At 43.2% G+C, this 21,303-nt stretch overlaps 1 protein-coding gene across 2 annotated transcripts in view; it reads left to right on the forward strand.

Moving 5' to 3' along the window:
• The window catches only part of RASSF5 (Ras association domain family member 5), a 301,503-nt gene that overhangs the window by 167,176 nt on the left and 113,024 nt on the right, over positions 1-21,303 (forward strand). The window lies entirely within an intron of this gene.

The following is a 21,303-nucleotide window of genomic DNA, read 5'->3' on the forward strand; positions in this document are numbered from 1 at the left end:
TCACCGCAGTCGTCCCTCCACCAACGCGTTTCAACCCGCACTCGGGTCTTCCTCAAGGTGATGAGCCTGTCTCCTCTGCTTCCTGTATTTAAACTCCCTTTGTCCAATCAATGGCCATTCTTGTTCACGGAGACTCAATTCAGCTGTGTATATTCCTGCCCCTCCCACCCGTTACCATGGACACTGACTTCAAACTTCCGGTCGTTTGGGTATTGACAATAACTTCCTGTTTTCTTGTTCCCATGGTGATGGGTCCATGTATTCCCCGTGTTTCCGGCGCCGATGCCATCCATCCACTACTTGTTTCCGGGCGGCGATTATGTCTAAGTTCCTTCTTTGTTTCTGTCTGCTTGCCGTAGTTCTCCGATTCGTCACTTCCGGTTTAGCTATCACCATGGTAACCGTCCCGTGTGTTGAAGATAGTTCTCTGTCTTTACTCCCGGTTTCCATGGTGACCATGTGGCACTGCTTTCTTCTTCATAGTGTATCACTGTCGGCGTCCGTTTCTTTAGGAATGTCAATCATTTAGCGAGGAAATGATTCTTTATATGGACTTGTTCCGACGCTTGTTTCCTCATTTGAACTTTAATTTCTTTTCATACGAGTTTTAACCCTCAAAAACAAGATGAATAAAATAAAAATAAAAATTAGGGATATAAAGGAGGGATACAGTGTAAAAAAGATCTAACAACTGAGTCTGTTCTTATGTGTAATGCATATGATCTGTAGGAAATATCGAGTATGAAAATGTTGATCTTTGAAAAATATCAATGTGGTTTTGTGGGGTCACAAAAACCACTTTAGTTCAAAGTCTAAGTTAAGTCCATGCGGTTTCAATGTGTCCAGTTCGTAAATGAGTTTCATCTCTGCCTTAGCGAGTTGTGTACCTATATCCTTTTGCCGTATATGCCCCTCAATGAGTTTGATTCCAACAAACTGTTTAATGTGATTAGTTGAACAATTATGTGTATTTTTGAAATGATTTGACAGAGAGTGTGTCTCTAACCCCTTCCTTATGTTGCGGAGATGTTCCCCCAGGCGAGTTTTCAATGGCCTAGTGGTCCTACCAACATAGAATAGATTGCATGAGCATTCAATTACGTAAACTATATTGCAGCTATTACATGTAATGAATTCATCTATTCGGTGCTGAATCCCATTGATTTTGACCTCTTCAATTTTCCTCTGGTCACTCTTTATGTTTCTGCATCCCAAACACGTCCCGCATCGATGAAATCCTTTAGTGCGGATGCTTCTTTTAATTTGAGGACCAGAGTGTAGACTTCTCACCAATTTGGTGCCCAAGTTTGCTGCTTTTTTATAGATGAAGACCGGTTTTTCCGGTATTGCTCCTCCCAATACTGGGTCCTTTTTCAAAATGTCCCAATGTTTCCGGAAGGTTTTTTCCACTGCTTTATGCTGTGCTGTGTAGTTTGTAATGAATGCCCATTGGAATTTGGTCTGTTCTTGTTGTCCATCGTCAATTTGATTTTCCAATAATGTGTTCCTAGGGATAGTCTTCACTTTATCAACTGCTTTTTCTATGACACTTGGAGCATAACCACTTTTGGTAAATTTCTGTGTCAGTGTCCCTGCTTGTTGGTAATATACAGTATCATCTGTGCAGTTGCGTCTAAGTCGTTTCAATTGTCCACAAGGTATGGAACTAAGCCAATTACTATGATGACAACTGGTTGAGTGGATATATGCTTGGGAGTCCGTCGGTTTCGTATATGTCTTCGTTTTTATTTCCCCACCTTCAATATAGATCGTAAGATCTAAAAAATTCACTGATGATAAACTAATATCAAAAGTGAACTGTATATTTAGCACATTGGTGTTCAGGTATTCTAGAAATTCATTGAGACGATCTTTATTCCCTCTCCAAATGAAAAGCACATCATCAATGTAGCGCACCCAGGTCACCAGGTCCGCCCCAAATGGGTTGTTATTCCATATATGGTCCAATTCCCATTGGCCCATGAAAATATTGGCATAGCTTGGGGCGAACCTGGTGCCCATAGCTGTGCCCACCTTCTGTAGGAAGAAATCTCCCATAAACATGAAATAGTTGTTGTTGAGAATGAAGGTAATACCTTCAATGATGAGGTCCTGTAGTCCTTTCTCAATATCGCTGGACTCCAGGAATTTTCCAACTGCCGACACCCCTGACATGTGGTCTATTATCGTATAAAGGGATTTAACATCTCCTGTAACCAAGATCCATTCTTCCTCCCATGAGACTTTGGATAGTAGCTGGAGTATATCTCTCGTATCTTTTACATGAGATTTATTCGTGAGTACTAAAGGTTGGAGATGGTGGTCTATATACTCAGAAAGATTGGCGGAAATGGAATTTATACCTGCCACTATTGGTCTCCCTGGTGGCTGTAAGGGATCTTTATGTATTTTTGGGAGGACATAGATCACTGGTATTGTGGGTTCCGGATTCCATAGGAATTTTGCCTCTCCCTCCTCCAATATTCCTTTCTGTTGATAATTGTGAATTAGATTTTGTAATTCTCCCATGATCCTTTTCGTGGGGTCACATCTCAATTTTTGGTAAGTAGTCCCATCATTTAATTGCCGTAGTACTTCCCCCTCATACCAACTCTTATCCATCAAGACCACTCCACCCCCCTTATCGGCCGGCTTGATCACTAAATCAGTGTTGGATTGGAGTTCTTTGAGGGCTTTCCGTTCTCTATTGGATAAATTCTGCTTAACTCCTTTGTTTTCAATTTTTTTAATGTCATCATGCACCATGGTGTAAAAGGTGTCAATATGACTTCCCTTTATATGGGCGGGATAGAAAATGGACTTCGGCCTGAAGGTGCTCACCTCCCTTTTGTCCATATCTGTTGGATCCTCCTCTTTTAATAGGAAGAATTTTCTTATGCACAATTTTCGTATGTATTTATTGATATCTACAAACAACGTGAATTTGTTTATAGTGGCGGTCGGTGCATACTTGAGTCCTTTCCCTAATAGGCCGGTCTCGACCTCTGTTAGCACATGTTTGCTGATGTTGAAGATTTTCACACTTTCAGCTTGTCCTTTATTGGGGATCTCTTGTGCTGTTCCCTGTTCTATGGGGATGATGTTTCCTCGAGTCCTTTTATGTTGGTTCCTCCTCATTCTTTGTTTAATCCTTTTGTTCTCCACTCCCCCTCTTTTCCCTCTTTTGGTTTTATTCCTTATTGTTTTCAGGCCCTGTATGGGGGTCTTCTGTCTCGTGCCCCTAAAAAAGGAGATCTTTCCCTATAATTGGCTAGGGGAGCAAATCTATTATTGAAATTTCTTCCGTTATAATTGGTGTTGGTGTCTTCCATTCTTGTCCTTGTGGTTCTGTCATCCCTCCAAGATGGTCTATCCCTCCCATCTATATTTTCTCTTGGGTAAAACCTCCTCGTCTCAATTCTTGTGGGGTATCTATTACGGTAGTATGTCGATGTCTCTTCCCATCTTCCTTTCTGTTGGTGTGGAGGTGTTCTCCTTCTCTCTCTGAAATTCCCATGGGCACTCCGCTCAAAATTGGATGGCTCCCAATGTACACTGCTTTTTCTTTTTCTCGGTGGAGTTGCAATCTGTCTTGTATCTTGTCTTGTTGGTGATGGGATGATATCCTCGTCCTCTGATATGGAGTCGTAGGAATCTTTCACCAATTGTTCTTGTGTAGTTGTCTCTTTTTTATCCCTGATGAACTTTCTAACCTTTCTGTCAATCAGTGATTTTTCATTTTTCTTAATTGTATGATCGATTCTGTCCTCGAGTTCTTTGTATTCACTCATGTCTTTATAGGGGATAACTAGGTCTCTATATATCAGAATTTGTTCATCCAATTTAGCCAATTCTTTTTTCCTCTCTTCCACTATAAGGCCCATCAAAGAAATGGAGCATTCCTTTATGACCCTCTTCCATTCTCCTTTGAAATGTTCAGATGACGTTTCAAATGATGCTTTTTTGTGGATTTGCAAACCTCTTGGTATGATTTGGTTAGAGATATATTTTTCAAGGGTGACTGTCTCCCACCATATTTTATTTTCTTTTAGGAGAGTCTTTTCTAACTTTCCCATAATGTCTCCAAGACTCTCGTCTAGGAGTTCTATGTGGTTCCCTTCGTTAACAAATAATTTCTCTAATACAGATTTTCTATGTTCCCTATATTTGAACATCCTAGCTGCACGCCTGGGCACCCCTGCTGGAGGAATATGAAGTATAGTGTAAGTTTGGGTTTCGGAATGTCCTAGTGTGCGCTTATTGTCAGCAGCCCGTCCCTATTGACTGGTAGGGGAATCCCTCCAAAACCCCTGGGTTTGGAATTGTGTAAGTGTTTAGACAATAGATGTACAGGCGCTAACTCTATGTCCTAAGTGTATACTATGGACTTCCCTTAATCGTTGTATTTCAAAACGGTATATGGTTCCTCCAGGGATTTTTCTCAAAGAAGTCTTCAACCGGGATCAGCTACGATGTTCCTCGAGTTCATGTGCAAAGAAAAACAAGAACCATATAGTGTAGTATGCAAAGATAGTGGGCAAGAGTTTATATGGAGAAATGCCTCTTCCCAAAAGGACACCCGAACAGTGGTGTATAGGACAGAATCACTGGCCTAATTACCAGATTCTGTGGATTCAAAGAGACATGTGACAGTTATCCTTTCGATTGGTTTCGGTGTATGCTCCACACAAACTGAACCTGGTGGTGTAGTACTTCAGACCCCTTTCCCAGATATCCCCGTGAATATGACACAATGGTAGAATTAGTCTAATTACCAGACTCAGGTGTACATTCAGCATATATCCTCATCCTTTGTATTATTCATGGAACAAAATTCATCAACCGACCAAACCAGGTGTAGCATGGATTCACATAAATAAAGAAATGTAAAAAAACCGCATAGCATAATACGTTTTTTTATTTTTAAGAAAAAGGTTTAAAATGACTGATATAAAAATTCCAAACTGGAATCCAAATGTGAAATATAAACAATTACCAGATGTATTTTGTATGCCAAACAATATAAACAATGTAAAAACTTTAGCGTCCACTTCTCAGACCAAGCTCATTAGGTGACATGGGTGACAATAGAATTGGATCAATTACCAGAAGCCCAGAGTACGCAAAACTCTGAGGGGTGAAGAGAAAGATGTATTTCCAGTTTGCGCTCCGGATCGCTCCCTGTACTCCTCACCTGTCCTGGCCGTCGAAAACAAAGACTATGTCACCGCAGTCGTCCCTCCACCAACGCGTTTCAACCCGCACTCGGGTCTTCCTCAAGGTGATGAGCCTGTCTCCTCTGCTTCCTGTATAAGATACAAGACAGATTGCAACTCCACCGAGAAAAAGAAAAAGCAGTGTACATTGGGAGCCATCCAATTTTGAGCGGAGTGCCCATGGGAATTTCAGAGAGAGAAGGAGAACACCTCCACACCAACAGAAAGGAAGATGGGAAGAGACATCGACATACTACCGTAATAGATACCCCACAAGAATTGAGACGAGGAGGTTTTACCCAAGAGAAAATATAGATGGGAGGGATAGACCATCTTGGAGGGATGACAGAACCACAAGGACAAGAATGGAAGACACCAACACCAATTATAACGGAAGAAATTTCAATAATAGATTTGCTCCCCTAGCCAATTATAGGGAAAGATCTCCTTTTTTAGGGGCACGAGACAGAAGACCCCCATACAGGGCCTGAAAACAATAAGGAATAAAACCAAAAGAGGGAAAAGAGGGGGAGTGGAGAACAAAAGGATTAAACAAAGAATGAGGAGGAACCAACATAAAAGGACTCGAGGAAACATCATCCCCATAGAACAGGGAACAGCACAAGAGATCCCCAATAAAGGACAAGCTGAAAGTGTGAAAATCTTCAACATCAGCAAACATGTGCTAACAGAGGTCGAGACCGGCCTATTAGGGAAAGGACTCAAGTATGCACCGACCGCCACTATAAACAAATTCACGTTGTTTGTAGATATCAATAAATACATACGAAAATTGTGCATAAGAAAATTCTTCCTATTAAAAGAGGAGGATCCAACAGATATGGACAAAAGGGAGGTGAGCACCTTCAGGCCGAAGTCCATTTTCTATCCCGCCCATATAAAGGGAAGTCATATTGACACCTTTTACACCATGGTGCATGATGACATTAAAAAAATTGAAAACAAAGGAGTTAAGCAGAATTTATCCAATAGAGAACGGAAAGCCCTCAAAGAACTCCAATCCAACACTGATTTAGTGATCAAGCCGGCCGATAAGGGGGGTGGAGTGGTCTTGATGGATAAGAGTTGGTATGAGGGGGAAGTACTACGGCAATTAAATGATGGGACTACTTACCAAAAATTGAGATGTGACCCCACGAAAAGGATCATGGGAGAATTACAAAATCTAATTCACAATTATCAACAGAAAGGAATATTGGAGGAGGGAGAGGCAAAATTCCTATGGAATCCGGAACCCACAATACCAGTGATCTATGTCCTCCCAAAAATACATAAAGATCCCTTACAGCCACCAGGGAGACCAATAGTGGCAGGTATAAATTCCATTTCCGCCAATCTTTCTGAGTATATAGACCACCATCTCCAACCTTTAGTACTCACGAATAAATCTCATGTAAAAGATACGAGAGATATACTCCAGCTACTATCCAAAGTCTCATGGGAGGAAGAATGGATCTTGGTTACAGGAGATGTTAAATCCCTTTATACGATAATAGACCACATGTCAGGGGTGTCGGCAGTTGGAAAATTCCTGGAGTCCAGCGATATTGAGAAAGGACTACAGGACCTCATCATTGAAGGTATTACCTTCATTCTCAACAACAACTATTTCATGTTTATGGGAGATTTCTTCCTACAGAAGGTGGGCACAGCTATGGGCACCAGGTTCGCCCCAAGCTATGCCAATATTTTCATGGGCCAATGGGAATTGGACCATATATGGAATAACAACCCATTTGGGGCGGACCTGGTGACCTGGGTGCGCTACATTGATGATGTGCTTTTCATTTGGAGAGGGAATAAAGATCGTCTCAATGAATTTCTAGAATACCTGAACACCAATGTGCTAAATATACAGTTCACTTTTGATATTAGTTTATCATCAGTGAATTTTTTAGATCTTACGATCTATATTGAAGGTGGGGAAATAAAAACGAAGACATATACGAAACCGACGGACTCCCAAGCATATATCCACTCAACCAGTTGTCATCATAGTAATTGGCTTAGTTCCATACCTTGTGGACAATTGAAACGACTTAGACGCAACTGCACAGATGATACTGTATATTACCAACAAGCAGGGACACTGACACAGAAATTTACCAAAAGTGGTTATGCTCCAAGTGTCATAGAAAAAGCAGTTGATAAAGTGAAGACTATCCCTAGGAACACATTATTGGAAAATCAAATTGACGATGGACAACAAGAACAGACCAAATTCCAATGGGCATTCATTACAAACTACACAGCACAGCATAAAGCAGTGGAAAAAACCTTCCGGAAACATTGGGACATTTTGAAAAAGGACCCAGTATTGGGAGGAGCAATACCGGAAAAACCGGTCTTCATCTATAAAAAAGCAGCAAACTTGGGCACCAAATTGGTGAGAAGTCTACACTCTGGTCCTCAAATTAAAAGAAGCATCCGCACTAAAGGATTTCATCGATGCGGGACGTGTTTGGGATGCAGAAACATAAAGAGTGACCAGAGGAAAATTGAAGAGGTCAAAATCAATGGGATTCAGCACCGAATAGATGAATTCATTACATGTAATAGCTGCAATATAGTTTACGTAATTGAATGCTCATGCAATCTATTCTATGTTGGTAGGACCACTAGGCCATTGAAAACTCGCCTGGGGGAACATCTCCGCAACATAAGGAAGGGGTTAGAGACACACTCTCTGTCAAATCATTTCAAAAATACACATAATTGTTCAACTAATCACATTAAACAGTTTGTTGGAATCAAACTCATTGAGGGGCATATACGGCAAAAGGATATAGGTACACAACTCGCTAAGGCAGAGATGAAACTCATTTACGAACTGGACACATTGAAACCGCATGGACTTAACTTAGACTTTGAACTAAAGTGGTTTTTGTGACCCCACAAAACCACATTGATATTTTTCAAAGATCAACATTTTCATACTCGATATTTCCTACAGATCATATGCATTACACATAAGAACAGACTCAGTTGTTAGATCTTTTTTACACTGTATCCCTCCTTTATATCCCTAATTTTTATTTTTATTTTATTCATCTTGTTTTTGAGGGTTAAAACTCGTATGAAAAGAAATTAAAGTTCAAATGAGGAAACAAGCGTCGGAACAAGTCCATATAAAGAATCATTTCCTCGCTAAATGATTGACATTCCTAAAGAAACGGACGCCGACAGTGATACACTATGAAGAAGAAAGCAGTGCCACATGGTCACCATGGAAACCGGGAGTAAAGACAGAGAACTATCTTCAACACACGGGACGGTTACCATGGTGATAGCTAAACCGGAAGTGACGAATCGGAGAACTACGGCAAGCAGACAGAAACAAAGAAGGAACTTAGACATAATCGCCGCCCGGAAACAAGTAGTGGATGGATGGCATCGGCGCCGGAAACACGGGGAATACATGGACCCATCACCATGGGAACAAGAAAACAGGAAGTTATTGTCAATACCCAAACGACCGGAAGTTTGAAGTCAGTGTCCATGGTAACGGGTGGGAGGGGCAGGAATATACACAGCTGAATTGAGTCTCCGTGAACAAGAATGGCCATTGATTGGACAAAGGGAGTTTAAATACAGGAAGCAGAGGAGACAGGCTCATCACCTTGAGGAAGACCCGAGTGCGGGTTGAAACGCGTTGGTGGAGGGACGACTGCGGTGACATAGTCTTTGTTTTCGACGGCCAGGACAGGTGAGGAGTACAGGGAGCGATCCGGAGCGCAAACTGGAAATACATCTTTCTCTTCACCCCTCAGAGTTTTGCGTACTCTGGGCTTCTGGTAATTGATCCAATTCTATTGTCACCCATGTCACCTAATGAGCTTGGTCTGAGAAGTGGACGCTAAAGTTTTTACATTGTTTATATTGTTTGGCATACAAAATACATCTGGTAATTGTTTATATTTCACATTTGGATTCCAGTTTGGAATTTTTATATCAGTCATTTTAAACCTTTTTCTTAAAAATAAAAAAACGTATTATGCTATGCGGTTTTTTTACATTTCTTTATTTATGTGAATCCATGCTACACCTGGTTTGGTCGGTTGATGAATTTTGTTCCATGAATAATACAAAGGATGAGGATATATGCTGAATGTACACCTGAGTCTGGTAATTAGACTAATTCTACCATTGTGTCATATTCACGGGGATATCTGGGAAAGGGGTCTGAAGTACTACACCACCAGGTTCAGTTTGTGTGGAGCATACACCGAAACCAATCGAAAGGATAACTGTCACATGTCTCTTTGAATCCACAGAATCTGGTAATTAGGCCAGTGATTCTGTCCTATACACCACTGTTCGGGTGTCCTTTTGGGAAGAGGCATTTCTCCATATAAACTCTTGCCCACTATCTTTGCATACTACACTATATGGTTCTTGTTTTTCTTTGCACATGAACTCGAGGAACATCGTAGCTGATCCCGGTTGAAGACTTCTTTGAGAAAAATCCCTGGAGGAACCATATACCGTTTTGAAATACAACGATTAAGGGAAGTCCATAGTATACACTTAGGACATAGAGTTAGCGCCTGTACATCTATTGTCTAAACACTTACACAATTCCAAACCCAGGGGTTTTGGAGGGATTCCCCTACCAGTCAATAGGGACGGGCTGCTGACAATAAGCGCACACTAGGACATTCCGAAACCCAAACTTACACTATACTTCATATTCCTCCAGCAGGGGTGCCCAGGCGTGCAGCTAGGATGTTCAAATATAGGGAACATAGAAAATCTGTATTAGAGAAATTATTTGTTAACGAAGGGAACCACATAGAACTCCTAGACGAGAGTCTTGGAGACATTATGGGAAAGTTAGAAAAGACTCTCCTAAAAGAAAATAAAATATGGTGGGAGACAGTCACCCTTGAAAAATATATCTCTAACCAAATCATACCAAGAGGTTTGCAAATCCACAAAAAAGCATCATTTGAAACGTCATCTGAACATTTCAAAGGAGAATGGAAGAGGGTCATAAAGGAATGCTCCATTTCTTTGATGGGCCTTATAGTGGAAGAGAGGAAAAAAGAATTGGCTAAATTGGATGAACAAATTCTGATATATAGAGACCTAGTTATCCCCTATAAAGACATGAGTGAATACAAAGAACTCGAGGACAGAATCGATCATACAATTAAGAAAAATGAAAAATCACTGATTGACAGAAAGGTTAGAAAGTTCATCAGGGATAAAAAAGAGACAACTACACAAGAACAATTGGTGAAAGATTCCTACGACTCCATATCAGAGGACGAGGATATCATCCCATCACCAACAAGACAAGATACAAGACAGATTGCAACTCCACCGAGAAAAAGAAAAAGCAGTGTACATTGGGAGCCATCCAATTTTGAGCGGAGTGCCCATGGGAATTTCAGAGAGAGAAGGAGAACACCTCCACACCAACAGAAAGGAAGATGGGAAGAGACATCGACATACTACCGTAATAGATACCCCACAAGAATTGAGACGAGGAGGTTTTACCCAAGAGAAAATATAGATGGGAGGGATAGACCATCTTGGAGGGATGACAGAACCACAAGGACAAGAATGGAAGACACCAACACCAATTATAACGGAAGAAATTTCAATAATAGATTTGCTCCCCTAGCCAATTATAGGGAAAGATCTCCTTTTTTAGGGGCACGAGACAGAAGACCCCCATACAGGGCCTGAAAACAATAAGGAATAAAACCAAAAGAGGGAAAAGAGGGGGAGTGGAGAACAAAAGGATTAAACAAAGAATGAGGAGGAACCAACATAAAAGGACTCGAGGAAACATCATCCCCATAGAACAGGGAACAGCACAAGAGATCCCCAATAAAGGACAAGCTGAAAGTGTGAAAATCTTCAACATCAGCAAACATGTGCTAACAGAGGTCGAGACCGGCCTATTAGGGAAAGGACTCAAGTATGCACCGACCGCCACTATAAACAAATTCACGTTGTTTGTAGATATCAATAAATACATACGAAAATTGTGCATAAGAAAATTCTTCCTATTAAAAGAGGAGGATCCAACAGATATGGACAAAAGGGAGGTGAGCACCTTCAGGCCGAAGTCCATTTTCTATCCCGCCCATATAAAGGGAAGTCATATTGACACCTTTTACACCATGGTGCATGATGACATTAAAAAAATTGAAAACAAAGGAGTTAAGCAGAATTTATCCAATAGAGAACGGAAAGCCCTCAAAGAACTCCAATCCAACACTGATTTAGTGATCAAGCCGGCCGATAAGGGGGGTGGAGTGGTCTTGATGGATAAGAGTTGGTATGAGGGGGAAGTACTACGGCAATTAAATGATGGGACTACTTACCAAAAATTGAGATGTGACCCCACGAAAAGGATCATGGGAGAATTACAAAATCTAATTCACAATTATCAACAGAAAGGAATATTGGAGGAGGGAGAGGCAAAATTCCTATGGAATCCGGAACCCACAATACCAGTGATCTATGTCCTCCCAAAAATACATAAAGATCCCTTAAAGCCACCAGGGAGACCAATAGTGGCAGGTATAAATTCCATTTCCGCCAATCTTTCTGAGTATATAGACCACCATCTCCAACCTTTAGTACTCACGAATAAATCTCATGTAAAAGATACGAGAGATATATTCCAGCTACTATCCAAAGTCTCATGGGAGGAAGAATGGATCTTGGTTACAGGAGATGTTAAATCCCTTTATACGATAATAGACCACATGTCAGGGGTGTCGGCAGTTGGAAAATTCCTGGAGTCCAGCGATATTGAGAAAGGACTACAGGACCTCATCATTGAAGGTATTACCTTCATTCTCAACAACAACTATTTCATGTTTATGGGAGATTTCTTCCTACAGAAGGTGGGCACAGCTATGGGCACCAGGTTCGCCCCAAGCTATGCCAATATTTTCATGGGCCAATGGGAATTGGACCATATATGGAATAACAACCCATTTGGGGCGGACCTGGTGACCTGGGTGCGCTACATTGATGATGTGCTTTTCATTTGGAGAGGGAATAAAGATCGTCTCAATGAATTTCTAGAATACCTGAACACCAATGTGCTAAATATACAGTTCACTTTTGATATTAGTTTATCATCAGTGAATTTTTTAGATCTTACGATCTATATTGAAGGTGGGGAAATAAAAACGAAGACATATACGAAACCGACGGACTCCCAAGCATATATCCACTCAACCAGTTGTCATCATAGTAATTGGCTTAGTTCCATACCTTGTGGACAATTGAAACGACTTAGACGCAACTGCACAGATGATACTGTATATTACCAACAAGCAGGGACACTGACACAGAAATTTACCAAAAGTGGTTATGCTCCAAGTGTCATAGAAAAAGCAGTTGATAAAGTGAAGACTATCCCTAGGAACACATTATTGGAAAATCAAATTGACGATGGACAACAAGAACAGACCAAATTCCAATGGGCATTCATTACAAACTACACAGCACAGCATAAAGCAGTGGAAAAAACCTTCCGGAAACATTGGGACATTTTGAAAAAGGACCCAGTATTGGGAGGAGCAATACCGGAAAAACCGGTCTTCATCTATAAAAAAGCAGCAAACTTGGGCACCAAATTGGTGAGAAGTCTACACTCTGGTCCTCAAATTAAAAGAAGCATCCGCACTAAAGGATTTCATCGATGCGGGACGTGTTTGGGATGCAGAAACATAAAGAGTGACCAGAGGAAAATTGAAGAGGTCAAAATCAATGGGATTCAGCACCGAATAGATGAATTCATTACATGTAATAGCTGCAATATAGTTTACGTAATTGAATGCTCATGCAATCTATTCTATGTTGGTAGGACCACTAGGCCATTGAAAACTCGCCTGGGGGAACATCTCCGCAACATAAGGAAGGGGTTAGAGACACACTCTCTGTCAAATCATTTCAAAAATACACATAATTGTTCAACTAATCACATTAAACAGTTTGTTGGAATCAAACTCATTGAGGGGCATATACGGCAAAAGGATATAGGTACACAACTCGCTAAGGCAGAGATGAAACTCATTTACGAACTGGACACATTGAAACCGCATGGACTTAACTTAGACTTTGAACTAAAGTGGTTTTTGTGACCCCACAAAACCACATTGATATTTTTCAAAGATCAACATTTTCATACTCGATATTTCCTACAGATCATATGCATTACACATAAGAACAGACTCAGTTGTTAGATCTTTTTTACACTGTATCCCTCCTTTATATCCCTAATTTTTATTTTTATTTTATTCATCTTGTTTTTGAGGGTTAAAACTCGTATGAAAAGAAATTAAAGTTCAAATGAGGAAACAAGCGTCGGAACAAGTCCATATAAAGAATCATTTCCTCGCTAAATGATTGACATTCCTAAAGAAACGGACGCCGACAGTGATACACTATGAAGAAGAAAGCAGTGCCACATGGTCACCATGGAAACCGGGAGTAAAGACAGAGAACTATCTTCAACACACGGGACGGTTACCATGGTGATAGCTAAACCGGAAGTGACGAATCGGAGAACTACGGCAAGCAGACAGAAACAAAGAAGGAACTTAGACATAATCGCCGCCCGGAAACAAGTAGTGGATGGATGGCATCGGCGCCGGAAACACGGGGAATACATGGACCCATCACCATGGGAACAAGAAAACAGGAAGTTATTGTCAATACCCAAACGACCGGAAGTTTGAAGTCAGTGTCCATGGTAACGGGTGGGAGGGGCAGGAATATACACAGCTGAATTGAGTCTCCGTGAACAAGAATGGCCATTGATTGGACAAAGGGAGTTTAAATACAGGAAGCAGAGGAGACAGGCTCATCACCTTGAGGAAGACCCGAGTGCGGGTTGAAACGCGTTGGTGGAGGGACGACTGCGGTGACATAGTCTTTGTTTTCGACGGCCAGGACAGGTGAGGAGTACAGGGAGCGATCCGGAGCGCAAACTGGAAATACATCTTTCTCTTCACCCCTCAGAGTTTTGCGTACTCTGGGCTTCTGGTAATTGATCCAATTCTATTGTCACCCATGTCACCTAATGAGCTTGGTCTGAGAAGTGGACGCTAAAGTTTTTACATTGTTTATATTGTTTGGCATACAAAATACATCTGGTAATTGTTTATATTTCACATTTGGATTCCAGTTTGGAATTTTTATATCAGTCATTTTAAACCTTTTTCTTAAAAATAAAAAAACGTATTATGCTATGCGGTTTTTTTACATTTCTTTATTTATGTGAATCCATGCTACACCTGGTTTGGTCGGTTGATGAATTTTGTTCCATGAATAATACAAAGGATGAGGATATATGCTGAATGTACACCTGAGTCTGGTAATTAGACTAATTCTACCATTGTGTCATATTCACGGGGATATCTGGGAAAGGGGTCTGAAGTACTACACCACCAGGTTCAGTTTGTGTGGAGCATACACCGAAACCAATCGAAAGGATAACTGTCACATGTCTCTTTGAATCCACAGAATCTGGTAATTAGGCCAGTGATTCTGTCCTATACACCACTGTTCGGGTGTCCTTTTGGGAAGAGGCATTTCTCCATATAAACTCTTGCCCACTATCTTTGCATACTACACTATATGGTTCTTGTTTTTCTTTGCACATGAACTCGAGGAACATCGTAGCTGATCCCGGTTGAAGACTTCTTTGAGAAAAATCCCTGGAGGAACCATATACCGTTTTGAAATACAACGATTAAGGGAAGTCCATAGTATACACTTAGGACATAGAGTTAGCGCCTGTACATCTATTGTCTAAACACTTACACAATTCCAAACCCAGGGGTTTTGGAGGGATTCCCCTACCAGTCAATAGGGACGGGCTGCTGACAATAAGCGCACACTAGGACATTCCGAAACCCAAACTTACTGTGTACAATTCTGGGCACCTTACTACAAAAAGGATATCCTGGAGCTAGAAAAGGTTCAAAGGCGGGCGACCAAACTAATTAAGGGTATGGAGACGCTGGAATACGAGGAAAGGCTTGCAAGAATAGGCATGTTTACACTGGAAAAGAGGAGATTAAGAGGGGACATGATCAACATTTACAAATATATAAAGGGACAATATACAGATCTTGCGCAGGACCTGTTTTTGGTTAGATCAACACAGAGAATTCGTGGACACTCGCTCAGGTTAGAGGAGAGGAGATTCTGCACAATACGGCGTATAGGCTTTTTTACGGTAAGGACGATACATGTTTGGAATTCCCTGCCTGAGGGAGTTGTAATGGCCGACTCAGTCAACACCTTTAAGAATGGGTTAGATAAATTCCTAATGGATAAGGATATCCAGGGTCACGGGGCATAGTCACGCACTATGGTTATTATAAAAAAGGGGTAAAATGTAACGGCAGTCATCAACTGCAGTCAAAATTTTATACCAAATAATCGTGCATAGGAGACCACAAATAGGTTGAACTCGATGGACAATTGTCTTTTTTCAACCTTAGATACTATGTTACTATAGAAAGAAAGAAACAGCAACTGACTGTTCGCTGACGTCCCCCCCCCCCCCCTCCCCGTACACCACCCCTAACTTCGGCATACTTATATCCCAAACAACCAACCCTAACTACCAAGGGTTAAATTCTCAGCAAAACCCTTAACCAAAATCAAGTGAGCAAGGAAAAGTCCTGAGCCACCAAAGCCAAGGGGGGGCTCCCTGGACAATGGGCTCACCGGAGGAGTCCACCCAATCAAAGCATAATCAATGCAGGACATCAGTCCGGGGCCAGCTGATGAGCACCCGGTGCATATCTGTCCAGGCATTGGGCCGCCTCTCTAGGGGAATTAAAGAACTTAGTTTCCCCGTCCTCCACCACCCGGAGTCGAGATGGGAACAGCATGGAGTAGGAGAGGTTCAGGTCTCTAAGGCGCCTCTTAATAGGCATAAACTGGGCACGGTCTTTCTGGACGTCCGCAGCAAAGTCCATTCCTGACAAGGGGGCCTTTTGTGCGTCCTAGACGGAGGACCGAGTCACGGTCTTTATAATACAGAAATTTGGCAATGAAGGTGCGTGGAGGAGCGCCAGGAGGTAGAGGACGGGATGGTATCCGGTGAGCACGCTCCACCGTAAACTGTGCCGTGAAGGATTCAGCGCCATACATCTCCTTTAGCCACAATTCAAGGAAATCCTCAGGTTGAGAGCCCTCCTCCTTCTCCGGCAGGCCCACAAACCGTACATTATTTCTACATAGCCGTCCCTCCATGTCTAACAGCTTGGATTGAAGGGAGGAAACTTGCTGGGTCACTGTGGATACGGATTGTTTCAGAGGACCGCACATATCCTCCAGATTCGAGACACGAGTTTCCGCCTCACCCACTCTCTCTCGGATGCGCTGGACATCCTGTCGATGCAAGGAAAGATCACACTGCACCTTCTCCATCTTATCTGAAAGACGCTGTTCAGACCCTACAATGGCCTCCAGCACTTGTTGAAGGGACGGAGCTGAGGGTGTGGTAGGGGAGTCTGCAGCTGTCGCAGGAGTGAGTCGGAGAGGCCCCCTGAGAAGGAGCCGGTTGAGCCCGGAGGTTAGGTGGGTTAGGTTGTCTAGCAAACTTCTCCAGCCTAGCCGCAGCTGCGCGCTGGCCATCCCGAACCATGATGGACAAAAGATAGTGATAAACAACTCTAGCAGATTCACAGGTCAGAAGCGTAAAAAGGAGTCGACAGCAGAGGAGTCGTAAGCTTTCAGTGTGTATAAATGCAGCCGTAGCTGGCCGTCAGAGTAATAGGCAAATGGAAAGGAATGTACAGGCAGCATCCCAGAATATAGGTGAAAGCAAGAGCAATGTAATAATAAAATGAGAGCAGGTGAAGTTAGTCTGCAGTGTGGTCCCAGAAGGCAGAATCAACTCACAGGACACAGAAAAGCAGGCCTGGCAGCCCCTGAATGCATATAGCCCTTCCAGGCTAGGATGACAGTCCAGAGCAGTGGGGCCGTCTGTGCAGCTGCTGTTAAAATGGCTGCCGGGCTCACAGTGCCCTCTCCCCTTCCCCAGGAGTACCTGTGTTCCCTTTGGGCGTCAGGGCCCCGAACCGCAGCCTGTCAGGGGGAGGAGGGTTAGCCGCTTTCACCCAGCTGATCCGCGGTGTCCGGCGGTGATGGCAGCCCGCCGCTCGAGCTCCGGCCGTGACGCGGCCGAGATCTTCCAAAATTGAGGCCGGGGATCCAGAGGAGGCACAGGCCACAGGGCCGGAAGTGTGCCGCCGCAGCCGTACGGACCGCAGAGAGAGCGGAGAAGGACGCCCGCCGGTGCCCCGCAATGTGGGGGGAGGAAGCAGGCTAGTTTGGCACACCAGAGGGGGTCAGGATTATAGTGCAGGATAAATCAGCCAGGGAGCTCCCCGGGACCTGCTGCCTACTCCTGTGCTGCCGTGGCCATGCCCCGGGGCCTTTTACCTTTACTCTGCTGAGTATAGCCTTCTTAAGGGCAGGGTAAGAGTCTGCCTCAGACACAGCCAAATCAACATAAGCTTTCTGTGACTCCCCTGTTAGATAAGGTGCTAGTCTGGCAGCCCACTCCTGCTCTGGCCATTTCAACCATGTAGCAGTGTGTTCAAAGGTGCATAGAAACACCTCAATAGCATGGGTGGTTTTCACTTTGCCGGCGGTCGGGCTCCCGGCGACCAGCATACCGACGCCGGAATCGCAACCGCTGGCATACCGACACTTCTTCTCCCTCTTGGGGGTCCACGACCCCCCTGATGGGAGAATTGATAATGCGCCACCGTGCCTGCAGCATGGTGAGGGTAGCGAGCCCGCAAGGGGCTCATTTGCACTCGCCCAGCTGTCGGTATGCCGGCGGTCGGGATTCCGGCGCCAGTATACTGGTCGCCGGTAACACATACTACACCCAATATCATCAGCTGGGGCAAGTTTCTGCAATACCTCACACTTCTATCCACTCTTCTGTGCCCCTGCACCTGTGCCTGCTGGCTGACAGCTATATCAGACAGGGCTTTTGATATTTCATTCGTGTTGCACTGCACTTTCACTCTGTGCACAAATTTTGGAGGCTTCATTTGGTGTGCGAGTGTTTCTGACCACTCCACCACAAATAAACAAACTTAACAAATTTCCTGGCTTTCCAGACACATATGACAAACCGCAAAAGCAACCTTGTTTAACCTGCAGAATAGTGCCATTTTACTCACTGATTAATCTGCCAGACTCATACACTCCAACTGTACCTTTTTTTTATGGTCTGTACCGATTTTTGGCTCTCCAAACTTCCATTGAATTGAAAGTATAGGAAAAGGGGCGGGGGTCTTTGCCCATGACCACACCCCCTTTCCTACTTTGTACCGATTTTTATGTGTAAAATGTTGGAGGGTATGCAGACTCTGCTCTCTCTTGGGTCCTTTGCTGCGTAGTAGCGTCCAGCAAGGGTCCCACGTTGAGCACCAAATATGACAGGAATCACATACTGTAGACTGGATAAAACTTCACCAGTTTCTTTTATTTCTTTAGGCAGGATAGCATAGGAATCTTTTATGGGCCCTACACACTGCGCAATATCAGTGAAAGATATGAACGTTCTCGTTCATTAATGAACAAGATACCGTTCATATCTTATAGTGTGGAGGCACCAGCGATGAACGATGCGCGGCCCCGCGCTCGTTCATCGCTGGTGCCCCGTCGCCTCTGCATACAGGCCAATATGGACGATCTCGTCCATATTTGCCTGCACTTCTATGGAGCCGGGTGATGGGGGGAGTGAAGAAACTCCACTCCCCCCGTCACTGTACCCCCACCGCCGGGTTGCCCGTCGGCCGTATCCGCCATCGGGCAGCTCGGCGGCGGATAGCGCAATGTGTAGGGCCCACTACATCAGCATAAATTCAGCAGTACAAGATTACATCAGTATCGGCTCACAGCAGCACAAGAACACATTAGTACACATTCATAGTAGTACAGGTTCACATCAGTACAGTTCAGTTGCCCTAACATCCCCATACTGCCTTCTGGATGCTAGTCACCATCAGAAGCCCAATCTCTGTGCACTGAACAGATACTTAAAGGCAAATTACAAGTGCTGTTAAGTAATTAACCTAGCTCAGTGATGGCTAACCTTGACACTCCAGCTGCTGTTGAACTACATATCCCAGCATGCCCTGCTACAGATTTTTTATTTGGCCATGCTAAAACTGATGCAGGGCATGCTGGGATGTGTAGTCCAACAACAGCTGGAGTGTCAAGGTTAGCCATCACTGGCCTAGCTTCTGGCTGACAACTGATTGAGGCAAAACCTGGACTGGAACTTTCAGTTCTGCTGCTGCTACTCTGCTAACTCTGGGAAATCCTGATGTTCCACATGAACTCCATGTGGAACTATGCTGTCCCTGCCGCTATGGGGTATATTCAATTAGAGTTGGAAACTGCCGTCTTGTTGGAAAGACGGCAGTTTCCGACTGGATTAGGTCAGAAGGGGTTCCGACCTATTCAATCCGGACTCAGTTTTTCCGACAAGTCCTGTCGGGTTTGGCCCGGCATTGAATAGAGTGCTGTCATGACCCAACAGCAATTGAATATATCACCCTATATAAACATACATATAAAATCACAGGGGCTCTGCACTCACTATATTAACGGTAGTAAGGTTTTAGGTCATGTATTGATCAATGTATTTAATCCTGCAGCCCCGTGTTGAAACCCCAAACCTAGGAATGGTGAGTGCCATGGTTAGTGTGTGTGTGTATATATATATATATATATATATATATATATGTGTATATATATATATGTGTGTGTGTGTATATATATATATATATATATCCAAAAGGTCTAATCGACCATATAGCGGGCATTCACCAAATTGTTTAAAAGTTCAATGTTGCTTTATTGAGTCATCAACATCATAGGTATAGTCGACGTTTCGACCCACAAGACAGACAATAAGGACATCCTTCTACCAATCCTACTACCAATACCCCTTTCACACCGCAGATATAACCCGGTATCGACCCAGCATATTGCTGGGTCGACACGGGTCAGTGTGCGGTGTGAAAGCGCCATGGTGTAATTCCCAGGTCGCCTGACTCGGTAATTCAACCCGGGAATAAAGCAGTGTTATTCCCGGGTTGAATACCAGTCGGTGGCAGCGTAAATGGGTTCCCGGGTCGATGCGACCCGGGACCTGTTCACTAGATAGGGAGAGGCGGCGCGGAGATGAGCATATTGCCGGGTCAGGGAAGCTAGCTGTAGCATCCAATGCCGGTTCCCACCCGGGAAGGACCCGTTTCCAATTCCCGGGTGGGATCCGGCATTTGCGGTGTGAAAGGGGTACAAGAGGACCAGAGGCATGTATATATAGTGTAAAATATAACATACTAGACTTGATCATACATGCTAACATTCAGTCAGTAAGGTGTGTATTTTCTACTGGTGCCCTAACCTTTCAAACACGCAGCTTCTGTGGAAGAGGGTGTTATCAGCCTTATTTCTAGCAGTCATTCCGGATGTACTACGTAATAAGACTTCTGCTGGGTTTTTGCAAGAGGAAGTTGAGAAAGGTGCAATAAGTTTACTTCTCATATGAGAAAAATTAGGTTATGCATAGTTAGTTCACTATACTTGTACACACAATGTAGCAGACAGACCCAGGGATAATATATACACATGATTCACACATACAATATATATTATATATATATATATATATATATATTTATATACACACACACACACACACACACACACACACACACACACACACACACACACACACACACACACACACACACTCTCTCTTTAGCCCAACACTGTGTGACACTTGTATATAAAAGTTGCATTCTCCTACATATTCTTCCATTATGCACCACCAATGTGCTTGTACACATAATCCCTGCTGATAAATGGCAAATCCCTTCAGTGTGCTTCCCAAAGAAAATCCACCTATGACAGCATAAGGGAGTTTTCATCTAAAAATTCTGTAGGAACCATAAAATAGAATTACTGTTTACTCTTAACATCCCCTCTTCCCCTCCCCCAGAGGAAAACCCCAAACCTTTCAGAGCTGTTTGAAAAC

Source organism: Pseudophryne corroboree, chromosome 2 (assembly GCF_028390025.1).
Source record: "Pseudophryne corroboree isolate aPseCor3 chromosome 2, aPseCor3.hap2, whole genome shotgun sequence".
Taxonomy (NCBI): Eukaryota; Metazoa; Chordata; class Amphibia; order Anura; family Myobatrachidae; genus Pseudophryne; species Pseudophryne corroboree.